Source organism: Peromyscus leucopus, chromosome 16_21, assembly GCF_004664715.2.
Source record: "Peromyscus leucopus breed LL Stock chromosome 16_21, UCI_PerLeu_2.1, whole genome shotgun sequence".
NCBI classification, from domain to species: domain Eukaryota; kingdom Metazoa; phylum Chordata; class Mammalia; order Rodentia; family Cricetidae; genus Peromyscus; species Peromyscus leucopus.
This window is the reverse complement of record NC_051084.1, coordinates 36,176,529-36,192,352: the sequence shown is the minus strand read 5'-3', so window position 1 is coordinate 36,192,352 and position 15,824 is coordinate 36,176,529. Positions and strand designations below refer to the sequence as shown.

Sequence of the window (15,824 nt, the reverse complement as noted above, 5' to 3'; positions counted from 1 at the left end):
GCGTTTCCAGGCCGAAAACACGGGACATGTAGCTTTGCTCGAAAGGCCTGAAAACAGAATGACACGGTTGGGCTGGCCACAGACTGAGAAATGGGTGACCTGCCCATAAGAAGCACTACTGCCCAGCAATAAGAAAAAATGCCATAGAGGCTGGGGAGGTGGTGTGGTTGGTAAAGTGCTTGCCTCTCAGGTACAAGAGCCTGCATGTGATCCCCAGAACCTACAAGGGAGGGGTGGGGGAAAAAGGCAGTCTGGTGACGGTGGTGTGTGCGGATGATCCCGGTTCTGGGGAGGTAGAGACAGGCTTAGCCTGGGACTCACCAGCCAACCAACCTAGCCTACTTCCTGAGTTAAAGGCCAAGGCATGACCCCATCTCAAAAACGGGGGGGGGGGGGGGGGGGGGGCAAAAAAAATGGATGGTAACCAAGAAACAACACACATGCACAGACATGCATGTGTACATAAGAACATGCCCCGCTGCCCACAGAGAAATACCATAATATGGGAGAATCACGAAAACACAGTGCTGGCCGGGCGGTGGTGGCGCACGACTTTGATCCCAGCACTCGGGAGGCAGAGCCAGGCGGATCTCTGTGAGTTCGAAGCCAGCCTGGGCTACAGAGTGAGTTTCAGGACAGGCACCAAAACTACACAGAGAAACCCTGTGGGCTGGGGTGGGGGTGGGGGTGGGGGACACGGTGCTGAGCCAAAGAAGCCGGTCATCGGCACCACCCATCAGCCTGACCCCACGTACATGAAATGGGCAGGAGAGGCAAATCCACTCAGACAGAAAGCGACAGCTGCGGAAGGGCACAGGGCTGCAGGGGAGAGGCGCGAGGGAGTGATGAGGAAGGGGCGGGTTTGTGTTCTCTTTCTGCAAAATGTGCTAAAATTGGACCGTGGCAGCAATTTTATAGCTCCTTGGATACGATGGAAACCACTAAAGGATTTCCTCTCTCCTCCCTTCCTTCGTCTTCAGTGCCTCATGCCGCATCGTAGGCCAGCCTCAGAGTCACCATGTGGCCAAGGATGACTCCGATCCTCCTGCCTCCACCTCCTAAGGGCTGGGGATACAGGTGTGCCTTATTACATCCAGTTTTACAAAGTGTTGGGGAAGTCGAACCCAGTGCTTTGCATAGGCCGGGCAAGCACTCGGCCTACTTTCAGCCACATGCCCGGCCTCGGGTGGTTCACGTCACATGGATGAACTACATCTCCATAAAACTGCACGCGCACACAGAGAGACACATGAAGGACTGAGGCTATGTTATTAGGCTCTCCAGCTCTCCCCGGTGACTTAAGCTCCCTGGGCCTCAGTTTCCCCACTTATTATAGAAAATAACAACAGGCCAGGCGGCGGTGGCGCACACCTTTAATCCCAGCACGAGAGGAAGGCGGATCTCTGTGAGTTCGAGGCCAGCCTGGGCTTCAGAGTGAGTTCCAGAAAGGTGCAAAGTTACACAGAGAAACCCTGTCGCGTAAAACCAAAAAAAAAAAAGAAAGAAAGAAAAGAACAACAATGGTATCGGACAGTCAGCTGCCACGAAGAGGAGCCAGGATAAAAATCTCCACTCACAAAGGGCCCAGCAGATACATGGCTAATGTGTTACAGTGCCACCGGCCCCACACCCACACCCACCTCTACCCTCCCTCCTCACTGTTCAGACCCTCTCTATACTTCAAGGCTGGCTCCCTCCAGGTCTCTTCTGGGAATCATTCCAGAGTTTCCTTGTTGCTGGCCATTGCCTTCTGAGCCCTTGGGACTTTCTCCGACTGTGGCGGCACTGTGGCATCTCTTCTTCACAGAAGCCTGGCTCTCTCAGGTGGCCATGCATCTGCAGACGGTTCCAGAATAAATATGCAAGTGCCATAATAATCCCATGTGCCAGCAATAAAATATATGGATTTCTATTCCTTGTTGTTTGTCTTTTATGCGGCACTGGGAGTTGAACCTGGGGCCTTGGGCTGGCTAGGCAGGTGCTCTACCACTGTGCGGTATTCCCAGTGGAAGGATGTGGCTTTTAAAGGTCCTATTCCTAATAGCAAAAAAAAAAAAAAAAAAAACACAAAGCACGTGGAAATGGCCATATAATAATCACGATTATTCCTCACATAATAACTGAAGCGCTTCTCAAGCCACTGTCCCACGGAATCTTTACTTTTGTTCCAAGTCCCAGTCAGATGTCATGTGCTCCACGAAGCCTCTCGCTGCCCTAAGCAGCTGCTCCTCCAGCCAGAGCCTCACACACACACAATGCCAATGAGACCGCTTAATCCGAGGTTTTATTAACACCTTTTTGTGTCTGTTTTCAGATATTTTTAGGTTTGTATGTGAAGACAGACGGGATGTTCGTTGGTAACAAGAAAAGATATTAAGTGATGTTGCTTTTTAAAAAGAGATTTTATTTGACTTCCAAGGTCTGCATATGTGTGTGTCTTTGTGTATGTACATGCACGGATGTGCAGGTGCCCAAGGAGAGCAGTCAGTAGTGGGGGTCAGATCCACTGAAGCAGGAGTTACAGACGGTTGTGATCCATCCCACCTGGGTGTCTGAATGAGCAGCAAGGGCTCTTAACCATTCACTGAGCCATTTTCCCACTCTGTGTTGTCTTTTGTTTGTTAGTTTTCGAGACACGGTTTCTCTATGTAGCCCTGGCTATCCTGGAACTCACTCTGTAGACCAGGCTGACCTCGAAAGAGATCCACCACCTCCCTCTGCCTCCCAAGTGCTGGGATTAAAGGTCTGAGTCTCCACTACCTAGCTCCATGATGCCTTTTTTTAGAGAAAAATTTTAATAGAATGTCTGCTTTGTTTTCTACCCAAATCCCATCTCTCACTGAGTAAACAGAATGATCTGAAAAATAATGCAGGGTAACAGTCACTTCAGAAGTCGCATTGATTAAGAGAGGCCAAAGGAGAAACATCATGAAAGGAAAATGTTAAACGCAGAAGGTTTTGCACAGAAGAAAACATGTCATAATTGAACAATGCTAATGGAAGCCTCACAAATAAACCAGGGAAAGGAAGTGTTCATCAGCTCCCTCACTTAATAGCTTAGGAAAAACAAAAAAAGACTCACCTAAGACTCAAAATTTTTATCTTCACCAGAAAAATCAGAACTAATCGGAGATAATATCTATGTAACCTCTTAGACGAAGGTCTCTTTTGAAACCTAGGGAGTATAGAAGAGAGGGACAGGGACAAGGGGCGGGGCAGAAACTGCATAAAAGATAGACCACTGAATATTAAAAAAAAAAAAAAAAAAAAAGCCGGGCGGTGGTGGTGCCCACCCTTAAATCCCAGCACTTGGGAGGCAGAAGCAGGTGGATCTTTGTGAATTTGAGGCCAGTCTGGTCTACAGAGTGAGTTCCAGGCCAGCCAAGGCTATACAAAAAAACTCTTGTCTCAGAAAAACAAAAGCAAACAAGAAAAATAAACCTTTTAAAGAAAATAAGGCAAACAATGTATTATGCAAGGGTCTATAAATAAGATAAAGAAAATGAGCCGGGCAGTGGTGGTGCACACCTTTGATCCTAGCACTCAGGAGGCAGAGCCAGGCGAATCCCTGTGAGTTCGAGGCCAGCCTGGTCTACAGAGACAGGCACCAAAACTACACAGAGAAACCCCGTCTCAAAGGAAAAAAAAATAGAAAATGAAAATGCTTAAGACAATAGTATAAAGAAAAATTCAAACTAATCAATAAATAGAACATAAGACAGTTACAAAGGGAAAATACAAGTCATAAACAAATACACATGCCCTCACATGGATTGCAAGCTGCTCTCCAGAAGATTGTTGCTTTATAAATCTACTGAACAGCAGGAGCATGCTTTAAAAACATACCTTGTTATTATGATCGAGGGAAACGGTCTTCCTGGGTCTAATCTGCAATGCTTTGGGTAATGAGACTAATTACGTTTCATAGTCAATTAACCATCTTTATTCCCCCTGTGGAGCACCCTGTTCACATCTTTTGTTATTTTGTTCAGTGTGCTGGAGGGTTTTCACTGAAAGTCTGGTAAAGCTCCTTTATCGGGAACTGTCAACCCACGCCTGTTGGTAACTTTCACATTTAATAGTTCACACTTTCCCAATGTCATAGTTCACACCATGCTTTCCAAATTTTATAGTTCACATTATAGAGGTTAGATATTTGTTGCCTCTTTCTCTTTTTTAGTTCAGGGCTGGCCTCTACCTCACTGTATAGCTGAGCATGATCTTGTATTTCTGATCCTCCTGCCTCTGCAGATGGGTGCCACCATGCCTGGTTTTATGTTATGCCAGGGATGGAACCCAGGGTTTTATAGGTGCTAGGCAGGACTCTACCTACATCTCGAGCCCCAAGATCAGCAATTTTTTAAAAAAATAAGATATTAACATTAAGCTGAATGTGAAGGTGTATGCCTATAATCTCAACTACTTGGGAGACCATTTGAGCCTCACCATCAGGATAACACAGCAAGGTGGTGTCTCAAAAAAAAAAAATTTCTATGTACACAATAGTTTCAACCAGATAAAAAGTATACAGGTTTGGGAAAGACAATCTGAAGAAAAAAATAACCAGAGTGCTAACAGCAATTATTTCAGAGTATTTGGTTGTTTGTTACCATAAACAATCACAGTGCTTGTTTTACATAAGTAAAATATTACTATTGTATTTATACAAAACAATTTGTCAAATTCGGTATATACAGTGATGCTTTGAGGACAGAAAAATACATGATTACAAAATGAACTTTCATGGGGGAAAAAACCTGGCAAATTTGAAGATAAACTACGCAGCCACTTTCTCGTCAGTAAGACTAAACAAGGCAGAGACAATAGGCAGAAAAAAACAAGGCCTGACTGAATCATCCTGGGGCAGTCTGGGTAATCACTCCTCCAAAGTGTCTGAAACTGGCGGCGTTTAGCCTCCATCCTGCCATCTAGGTGGCATTCTCAATCGGCGCAGACTTGAAAGCCTATTCAGGAAGACCTGAATGACTTGAATAAGAGCATCCAGGAAGATGGCATTAGTGTTAAGGCAGACAGAATGACTTATAATGAGGCACTTTTAGACAACGCCACAGTGGAGTTACGAGAACTGCCCATTACCATATCCAAAAACATGCACTGCTATATACCACCAGAAAGAACAGAGCCATTGGACAGGACTACAAAAATGGCACTCTCAGGGAAATTTGTTGATTGTGGAAATCAGGAGTGGAATCGATCTGTCTTTGCTTGTGTAACTGTTTCCTCCGAGATTGAAACATTCCACCCTTCCGGGAAGCCACTTAAGCAGGAAGGTAAAAAACTCAAAAGAGCTTCAGGAAGTCCCTGAAACCAGCCAGATTCACGAAGCCCCTCCCTACCAGAGCAAGCAGTAAAAGCTGAAAGTCCTTCTCAGGAAAAGCTCTGCTCAGCTGCAAAGAAGACTCTCAGACAAGCAGAGCTGCAAGGAGACTTGAGACCCGACCAGCTCCCTGGAGGAAGCAGAAACCAGCAGAGCGGCCTGGAAGCCGTGTAGCCCAGAGGCACCTGGAAAGGACGCTCTCCAACCTGCTGGGCAGCCTGCAGGCTGTGCAGCGTGCTCCAGGCTTCCCAGCTTCTGTGAGCTGTGTGTCGCCCACGGTAGGGTGGGCCTTGGTGATACATCTGTCTTTGAGTCATTTCTGCTCCCTATAGGTAACCCTCCAAACCACACTCCTGTGAGTCACCCCAGAAAAAAACGCATCTGGTTCACCACGCTGGACTCGGGGGGTATCTGTACTTTGATCTGTCATGAGTTCCCTATCTGAGGTGAGTAGACATGTGTTGTGTCTCCCCAGGGAAGGCATTTGTCACACTACTGCCAGTTTCCTACACCTTTGGTTAAGTCTAACCGTGATGTGCTTGTGGGTTTCTATCTGCTGATGCCACCATTATTACTGGCATTCTCCATCTGTTTGCAGGTCCAGGGTGCCTGCCTCTGTTGGGACAGGATTAGGGAGCCAGGTCACCAAAGGAGAAGGACCATCCAGGAATTAGGTCCCGGGATCACTTTGACATGCCATTCTAAGTAGACAGGAACCCAGGATTGGGCATTGGGTGCTGGTGGCAAACAGAGCTGCTGGGCCTCAGAAACAGGGCACCAGGGCCAGCAAGATGGCCCTGTGGGTAAAGGAGAATGCAATACAAGCCTGATGGCCTGAATTTGAGCCTGGAACCTATGCAAGGGGAGAAAGAAAGAAGTAATTCTTGCCAAGTTGTCCTAAGATCTCCACCTGGGTTCTGTGGAACAGTCTTCTATCTGAAGCAAGTGTTTATAAATATGTCTATAAACATTAAACTTTACAAAATTATTTTTTGAAACGGGGTCTCATGTATCCCAGGATGACCTTGAACTTGCTATGTAACTGAAGTTGGCCTTGAACTCCCTAAGCTCTTGCCTCTATCTTCCAAGTGCAAGGATTACAGGCACACGACACAGTGCCCAGTGTGTAGAGTGGATTCCACTTCTGTATCATTTGACAGATTTTTTTTTTAAATGTTACTTGGTAATTTGTTAACGTCTTAGTCACTGTTCTGTTGCTGTGAAGAGGCACCATGACCAAGACAACTCTTATAAATAAAAGAAAGCATTTAACTGGGGGCTTGTTCACAGTTTCAGAGGTTTAGTCCAGTATCATCATGGCAGGGAGCATGGCAGTTTGCAGGTAGGTACCAGAGAAGTAGCTGAGACTAACTACATCCTGATCCACAGGCAGAGAGAGAACCTGGGCCTGGCCTGGGGTTTTGAAACCTCAAAGCCCATCCCAAGTGACATACTTCTTCCAACAAAGCCACACCTCCTAATCCTTCTAATCCTTTCAAACAGTGCCTCTCCCTGGTGACAAAGCATTTAAATACCTGAGCCTACGGGAGCCATTTTTATTCAGACCACCACACTTATCATTTCGTAATATTGTGTGTGCCTGTGATATATATGTGCATGTGAGTGAGTGTGCATGTGTAGAGGCCAGAGATCAATGCTGGGTGTTATCGCAATCCCGCTTCACCTTATTTTTTGAGACAGGGTCTCTCAGTGAATCTCAGCGGTCACTGTTTTGGACAGAATGGCTAGCCAGCGAGCCCCGGTGGTCTGCCTATCTCTACCCTCCTGCACACTAGGGTTACTGACACATAACTACGTCTGGCTTTTATGTGAGTGCCGGGAATCGAACTCAAGTCCTTGGCTTGCACAGCAAACACTTGGATCTGCTGAGCATCTCCTCACCCCATAACCTCTCTCTTTTTAATGATATTTAAAGTAAAAAGGATAAAGAGAACGGAGAAAAGCAGACCCACAACAGACAGACAGGAATAGTACAGCTGGATCCAGGAAGCAGCTGTGAGGCAGGGGTTTCAGCGTCTGGCACTGGTGAAGGACTGTACAATGGGCCATTGATCCCCAAAGTGAGGGAAATGATCACAATCAAAGAAGAGACACAAAGCCATTCAAGTTATTTCCAAGGCTCTTCAAAGCTGTCTGTCACCCTGAGCAGATCAGCCCAGAAATGGCCAGCCCATATCCCGCTCCTCATGCCTGTACATTCCCAGAACATTCTACTGTGCAGCTATTCCCTCCACACTGAAATACTTCCTCCTGGAGGAAGGGAGCAGGCTGGGAAGAGACCTGAGGTTCAAATGCTCCTATTGATAAGCTTGTCGAGGTGGCTCAGCAGGTAAAGGCATTTGCCACCAGTTCTGACAACCTAGTTTGATCCTGAGTTTGACCTGGTGGAAGGAGAGAATCAGTCCCTGCACATTGTCCCGGTCTCCATACATATGCTGTGGCATACATGCACCTACACACACACACACACACACACACACACACACACACACACACACACAAATGAACGAATGTTCATTGACTGGGCGGTGGTGGGGTACACCTTTAATCCTAACACTTGGGAGGAAGAGGCAGGCAGAACTCTGAGTCCAAGGCCAGCCTGGTCTACAGAGTGAGTTTCAGGACAGCCAGGACTATACAGAAAAACCCTGTCTTGAAAACAAACAAATAAAAAAGGTTAAAAAAAACAAAGGTGTAATTTTTTAAAAGGAAGCTCAAAAAGTTACAAGATTCACAGAGGTCCTCTCCAAGGTTATGTACGCAGTAAAAGCCACGGGGAGAGGAGAGTTCAATGGAGATGCCTGCAACCTGGGCACAAGGATGCTGGTTCGGAAGGATGCAGGTTTAGGATGCAGTTCTCTTCTGCGGCATCACCCATGCTGGGGTGGGCATTCTGGAGACACAGCTGCCTTTGAGTCATCCACGCTCCTCTAAGCCATCCTGACACACTCACGATGTCACTAAGGTGGCCTTGAGCAAAACCATTCCTTTGATCTCCAGTCAGGGTCCTTTCTGGGGTGAGCAGACACTTCTTTCATGTCTCCCCAGAGGAAGTCACCGGGTAGCCCCCAACATCCCACCACTGTTACGGTCGATCTTGACCGTCACCTGATGGGCTTGCTAGGTGCCTAGAACTAGTAAACACACCCGAGGGCATGACATCCGACTCGTTGGCAGAGATCCCAGAGAGGATCAATGAAGGGAAGACAAGCTCCGATGTGCTCTAGCCCAGGGCTGGATGCGTGGACGGAATCAAAGGGAAAGGCAAAAGCTACTAGCTCAGCTGGCAGTCCTCCTCCCTTCTCCCCGTCCCCAGAATCAGCGGCTCTGCCACGTCTCCCCCATCAGGATGCTCTGAAGCCATCACCCAAATAGGTCAGTCCTCCATGTACTTATTTATGTCAGGTATTTTCTCACTGAAAATGATACGAGGGCTCCGGTTGTGATCGGTGTTATTCATTAAGCGGCGCGGTGTTATTCATTAAGCGGCGCAATGTTATTCATTAAGCGGCGCTGTTTACCTTGCGAGAAAAGCGACGAGGCACAACGAAACCCACTGTAAGAGTTTATTAAGGGAAGGGAACAGAGGGCATGTGCTTAGGCCTATGGAAGATCGTGCAGGGAGAGAGAGAGAGAAAGGATAGATGGAACCTGATTTTTTATAGGTTCCTCCTGCACTCGCGCATATGGGCTTCCGTAGCTACGCCACACATGCGCATAGATTACGTGATCACACTGCGCGCAAATTATGTGATCATGCAGAGCATGGATTACGTAGGACGTAAGGCCCTGGGATGACGAAGCCTCTTGCTTGGTTACTGGACAGCACATGTGTGGTCATGTAGCTGGGGGAGGGGCCAGGAATTCCAACAATCAGAGTGGGCATCAGGCACAGATTTGCAGAGGTAGGGGATGCACATGGGTGCTGGGGTGGAGATGGGGGCGTCTACCCACCTTCTTCAATTCATTTTCTCCACTTCTGCTACAACATCAAAAGGGGGAAGCAGCAGCCACAAATGAGAATTCACTCCAGTTTGGGCCACTGATCCAAGAACCTGATTTTCATTTTTTTTTTCACATCATTTGCCAAAGGCCAGCCAGTCACAGCCCACCTGAACCTATCAATCCTTGGGCGCAGTCTTTCTGAGAGACCTGTTCCTGTTTCCAAACAACCGGCCGATTCTGGCTCTCAGCCAGGAGGCTCACACCAGCTCTGCAGTTTCCTGACGGCAACCAGCTGGTGACTCACGCTTAGCTGGTAACCCAAGGCCACTGAGAGCGTGTGTGTCTCTCTCACTCTGTTCGCTCTCAGTCAGCCAGCACCCCACAGTCTGGGAGAGCTCAAAGCTGTCACTATTCACTGGCATTTAGCTCCCTGTCAGCTGCTGCAGCCCCCGGAGAGCTTCCTCTTCACCTTCTAGCTGTCACTCCCACACAGATGAAATTCTCCTTGTTTCCTTTTGTTGTGGGTCCATTAATTCTCGGGGGCAAGACAATTAACCAACAGGAAGGGAAGAAAAGTCTCTCTTACTCCACTCTTCCGGCGTGCTTTAAGCCATAGACCAAGTCTCTGAAGCTGCCTGTGGCCAACTGATGGAAGTCACTGGGCCACCCATGCTGACCCTGCAAGGATGCCAAGGGCTAGGGATGTCACCCCAACACCTGCTTCTCTCGTCTACCCTCCATTGGCCGTTGAGGCTCATCTAAGCGCCAGGCCCTCATCTAGTGGCACCACATCTTGTCCCCACCCTGTGACTTTGTTACCATTGTTCCCAGGGACTCCATCTGTTCCGTGCATGCCTACCAGAGGCGTAGGGTGCCTTGTCAGGGCACTCTGGCTGCCACCGACAGCAGAGGTCACTGTGGAGTATTCCTTCAACAGGTCCACTGGACCTGAGGCAAACACGCCTCATTCCAGCTGTATGACCAGCCGCTACCAGCACAGAGCATCATCCCTGCTGAGGGAAGAAGTCACGTTCTCAGGACAAGAACGTGAATATCCAGGGACTCAGCCATCGTGAATATCCTGGAACAAACCTCTACCTTGTCCCGTCATCTTCCCATCAGTACACGAGAAGCAATATTCTGGGAGTTTATGGTTTTAGGGGTGGTGACTGTATGGCTGTCAGTAATATCACTTTTATTTCTTCACAGATGCCAACCCCCTCCACACGAGGAAACCACTACTGAGTGACTTTTTCCAGGGCTAGGGAGTAGCTTGGTGGGAGAGTGCTTGCCTCACATGGTTCAGTCACCGGGACCCCCCCCCAACACACACACACACACACACACACACACACACACACACACACACACACACACACGAGTGTCTCGTTCACTGTCCCCTGTTCCTTAGCTTGGGGACAGGTGTTGAGCTAGGAGTTGGGGGTAGGGGATCTGGACTCAGGTTAGGCAGACAAAGTCTCTATTCATTTTCTTTTTAAAAGATTTTAGTACATTTATTTGTAGTTTGTTTTTTCATTTTTTGAAACAAGGTCTCTCCATGTAGCTCTGGCTGGCCTGCAACTCCCGATGTACACCAGGCTGGCCTCAAACTCACAGAAAACTCCCTGCCTCTGGCCCTCCACACTCTGCTCAAGTGCTGGGATCAAAAATAAAGGCCACCATGCCAGGCTTATTACATTTATATTTGAGGGGAGTTGGGTACCTGTGTGGAGGTCAAAGGGTAATTTGTGGGAGTTGGTTCTTTTGTTCCACCCCAGGGGTTCTGGGGGCCAGACTTAGGTCCATCAGGCTTAATGCCTTTACCAGCTAAGCCACCTTGCTGGCCCAGTAAGTCTGCATTCCAAGCGCTCTGCTATACCACCTGCTTCGGTCAGGGCTATGCCCAGGCACCCACCTCTAGCTCAGGCAGATGGAAAGGAATGAATTTCCCAATTCCCACCGGGAAACTGTAGCTGTGGCTACCACCTCCTGGAGGCTTCTCCAGTTCAAAGGATATGATCCCAAGGCTCAGCACTTTCTGAGGAAAGGCCCGCAGGCTTCCCCGGCTTTCTGCTCTCCTGGAGTTTTTCTGAAGTCTTAATTTAGAGGCTGAGCACACTCTATGCTGACCGTGTGGTTTTATGCGGAATTAAAGGTCCCCATAAGCTAAGCCAAATTCAAACGTTGGATCTTTGGTTATGAGAACGCACGGCATTGGTTCCAGAAGATATGGCCAGGATGTGGATGGTCATCAGGCACAATTAAGAACAAGTTAAAGGGTCTTCAACCAGGAAAGGGCCAATGTGGGCTGCAGCTAGAATGGCATCCTCAGGAGGGGTTCTAAACTGGGGAATGTAGCTCAGTGGTAGAGTACTTGATCAGCATGCACGAAGTACTAGTTTAATTTCCAGTGGCAGAAAGAAAGAAACAATCCTGCAAACACTGAGTTAAGAGTGCTCTGGTAATACCTTTGGCCGAGGAAATGGCTCACCTGGTAAAGGCATCAGCCACCACAGCGGAAGACCCAAGTTCAATCCCCAGGACCCACATGTTGGAAAGGGAAAATCAACTCCTGGGAGAGTTGTCCTCTGGCTTTCATACGCACAATGTAGCATGTGCACCCCCCTCCAACACAAAATTAATAAATAAAAATGTAATTTGAAGTTTTTAGAAAAGAAGAGGACCCCATGCTCTGGGGGCCTCAAATGAGACAGGATGGGTTAAGAGTTCACCGGGTCATAAAGGAAGTGAGGAAGGACAAACCCCGTAATATGGGGGCCAGGCCAGGGTCAGCAGAGAGGGTTCCTCTTGCAGATTGGGGGCTGAGCTGTTGAGCTCAAAGGTCCCGTTCAACCCAGTGAAACACGTGCTGCTGATAGCACTGAACACTGGTGCTGGGGTGTATGAGCTCAGTTCCCATGACCATCTGTGAGTCTCCCTCAATGGGAAGAAGACCAGGGCTGGGTTGCCAGGTTGATCATCCACTATGACTCGGGTCAGACAAAGGGGCTAATAAATCAGCATGGAGATTCCAGACCAGAGATTTGAGCAGGGGGCAACCAACAGAGCCGTTTGCTCAAGACTTCCCCAATATTACTACGGAGAGTCGTCCGTCCTCTCACACTGGGATGCTGAGTCACCCTAAATTCAGGCTAGTTGATGGAGACTGGTTCAGAGAGAAGAGGGCAAGGCAACCTAGGAGGAGAATGGCATGACCCAAGGCCCTGAGGACTCTCTCCAAGAGACCTCCACCTTCCCGGGTCAGCCTTCTCTGGTTCCCCGAGCTTCACCTTGCCCCATAAATGCTCAGAGATGAAGGAGCCCTGTTCAAATCATGAGCTACCTGGTGGCGCTTATCCACAGATCTCTACCAAGGAGCCGAGGAGGCAGGTAGGTCATGAATCACCAGGGTCAACCCTGGGCCCCTCCATCAGTGCTGGAGCACACCTGGACTTCAAGGCTCTTCCTCAGTACTCCCAGCTGCACCTACCCGAGCCTCAGGAGAGAAGCAGGTCCTTGTAAGACCGCACTGGTGAGCGTCAGGCATAATTATCCATGTAATTACATGTACTGCAAGAAGGCTGAAATGCACACCCCAAACCTCTAATCAAAACAGTACTTAGTGTTAATAAAGGAGCCTTCTATTCCAAAGGCCCCGGTGCTTTATGAAAGGCTAGCCAATATATTCATTCCAGTGAGTACCTGCTGATACGTAACGGTGGGCAGAAACAGGTCCCCGTAAACAAAGTCCAAGAAGCAGGCAGAGTGGCCAGCTACAAGTCGGGTGTGCGGGGCTGGAGAGATGATGGCTCAGTGGTTAGGAGCACTGACTGCTCTTCCAGAGGACCCTGGTTCAAGTCCCAGAACCCACATGGCAGCTCATAACTGTCTGCAATTCCAGTTCCAGGGGACCCAACATCCATGGCAAAACACAGACACACATAATAATAAAAAAAAAAAAAAAAAAAAAAAAAAAGTCACATGTGCTGAGCAGAGAATGCAGACATCTGAGTTGGTAGACTGCTTGCCTAAAATGCAGGAAGCCCTGGGGTTCAATCCCCAGCACGCATAAACTGGGTGCAGTGGTGCACAATTCCAGCTTTCAGTAGGCAGAGGCAGGAAAAGCAGAGGTTCGAGGTCATCTTCAGCTACATAGTGGGTATGAATCCTGCCTGGGCTACACGAGACCCTGTCTCAAAACACAGGAAAAAAAGACGGTGCTTCTAACAAGGGGCAAGAAGAGAGTCCTGACTCCTGAAAGTTGTCCTCTCTGACCCCCATACCGCACCAATACATTTATTAACTAAAAAGAAAATAAAAAATTTAAAAAGAACCCATTTTCAGAGTTGCAGCTATTTCAGAGTTCGGGGCTGGGGTGGGGGTGGAGAGCACAGAGGGCGTTTAGAGCAGGGAGCCTGGTATTGCCATGGTGGGTACACGCCATCACACATCCGCTCAAACCTAGAGAATGCACAGTTTCTCGAGTGAACCACGGGGGACATAAAGATGCCGTGGAATGTAGGGTCAGCAGTTAACCACGTAACAGCTGTGATGGCTAAGGCGACCCGCTTGGCAGAATTTCCTAGGAGAAAAAGCTCTGGGCGAGTCTGTGAGGGTGTCTGTAGACTAGGTTAAGTAAGGTGGGAAGGCCCGCCCTTAACCAAGGCCTGGGGCCCTGGGCTGAATAAAGAGACAAAAGGCAAGCTTTGGACCAGTGTTCCTCTCTTTCTGCTCTTGGCTGTGGATACAACGTGATCAGCAGCCTCAAGTTCATGCTGCTGTGATGGACTGTATCCTCAGACGTGACTTAGGAAGGCCTCTCTTCTTGAGCACTTCTGGTAGGTATTTCGCACAGCAGTAAGAAAGGTAACCGACCAATGGACCACGCTGGCTGGTGATGTGAATCAGGAAGGAGGCTGAGGGGGGAAGGGTTTGTGGAAACTCCAATTCCTCTTCCATTCTGCTGCAAACTTAAAACTGTACTTTAAAAAAAAAAAATCTCGCCGGGCGGTGGTGGCGCACGCCTTTAATCCCAGCACTCGGGAGGCAGAGCCAGGCGGATCCCTGTGAGTTCGAGGCCAGCCTGGACTACCAAGTGAGCTCCAGGAAAGGCGCAAAGCTACGCAGAGAAACCCTGTCTCGAAAAAGCAAAAAAAAAAATAAAAATAAAATAAATAAAATAAAAATCTTTTGTTTTTTAAACCAATGTAATCATGTTCGAGCTTGCTGTTCAGTGGCCTTGAATAAGGGCATGTGCTGGGTAATCAATCTCTAGAATGCTTGTATCTTGCAAAACTGAAGCTACGTACTTATTAGAGACCTGCCCCCTCCCCTTCCACCTGCTGCTGGCTCCCTGGAAAATGAGAAACTCAGGAACTTTTCTCCAGGCAGAAGCATTGCCATGGTTCCCGAGGCTCCTCTCCTGCAGGGCTCTGTCTAACATTAACGGCTGCCATAGATCACTGAAGCTGAGCGCCACGCTGTGCTGTGGGCCTGTTATCACCACAGTCACCACCAGCTCCGCTCTGTCAGAACAGCAGTGTGCTTACTTATCCCTAAACAGAAGAGGAAATGCTTGTTCAAGTCACATGACTTATTAAACCAAAAAAAAAAAAATTTAAAAAATCACAGGTCATCCAGATGGCTCACCAAGTTAAGGGGTCTGCTGCCAAGCCCAATGACGTGAGTTCGATCCCCAAGACTCACATGGCGGAAGGAAAGAACTGACTTGTCCTCCGACCTATCTACGCACGCACGCACGCACACGCTACTATTTAAAAAGTAAAATAAGGTCCACGGAGAGAGCTCAGTGGGTAAAGGCTTGCCTTGCAAGGACCTGAGTTCAGTCCCCAGAAAACACCTTGGAAAAAGGGCCAGGCATGGTGGCCCCTGCCTGTACTCCTGGCAATGGGGAAGTGGAGGAAGGCACATCCTTGAGGTTTGCTGGCGGCCAGGCCAGCCCACTCAGTAAGTTCCAGGTCCGGGTCTACGAGAGGACCCTGACTCAAAAAACCAAAAAGTTGATAGTGCCTGGGGAGTGACACTAAGCTTCTCCTCTGACCTGCACATGCACGCACACACCACGACAGACATAGACAGACACACACACCATGACAGATCGACAGATACAGACAAACTGACACACAAATACACCACAACCGACACAGACACAGACATACCACAACAGATGAATAGACACAGCATACCACAACAGATGAACAGACACACAGACAGACACACAGACATACTACAAAAACAAACACAAACACGTACCACAACAGACAGGACTCAAACACACAGACACATAGACATACCACAACAGACAGACAGACAGACAGACACACACACACACATACACACACACACCTCACAACAGACACACAGACAGACACACTAAAGGATGTCACCCCAGAACTCATTAGCAGGGCAAATTCCCAGGCCCCTCTCCAGGCCTACAGGGGATGGAGCCCAGGCATCTGTGCTTTCAGTGACCCCAAGGGGTGTCTGGTGCCCAGTATGA

General features: G+C 48.5%; 1 protein-coding gene across 3 annotated transcripts in view; it reads right to left on the bottom strand.

The window, feature by feature from the left end:
* Positions 1-15,824, bottom strand: part of Lrrc20 (leucine rich repeat containing 20) — a 103,584-nt gene that overhangs the window by 50,678 nt on the left and 37,082 nt on the right. The gene's annotated exons all lie outside the window — the stretch shown is intronic.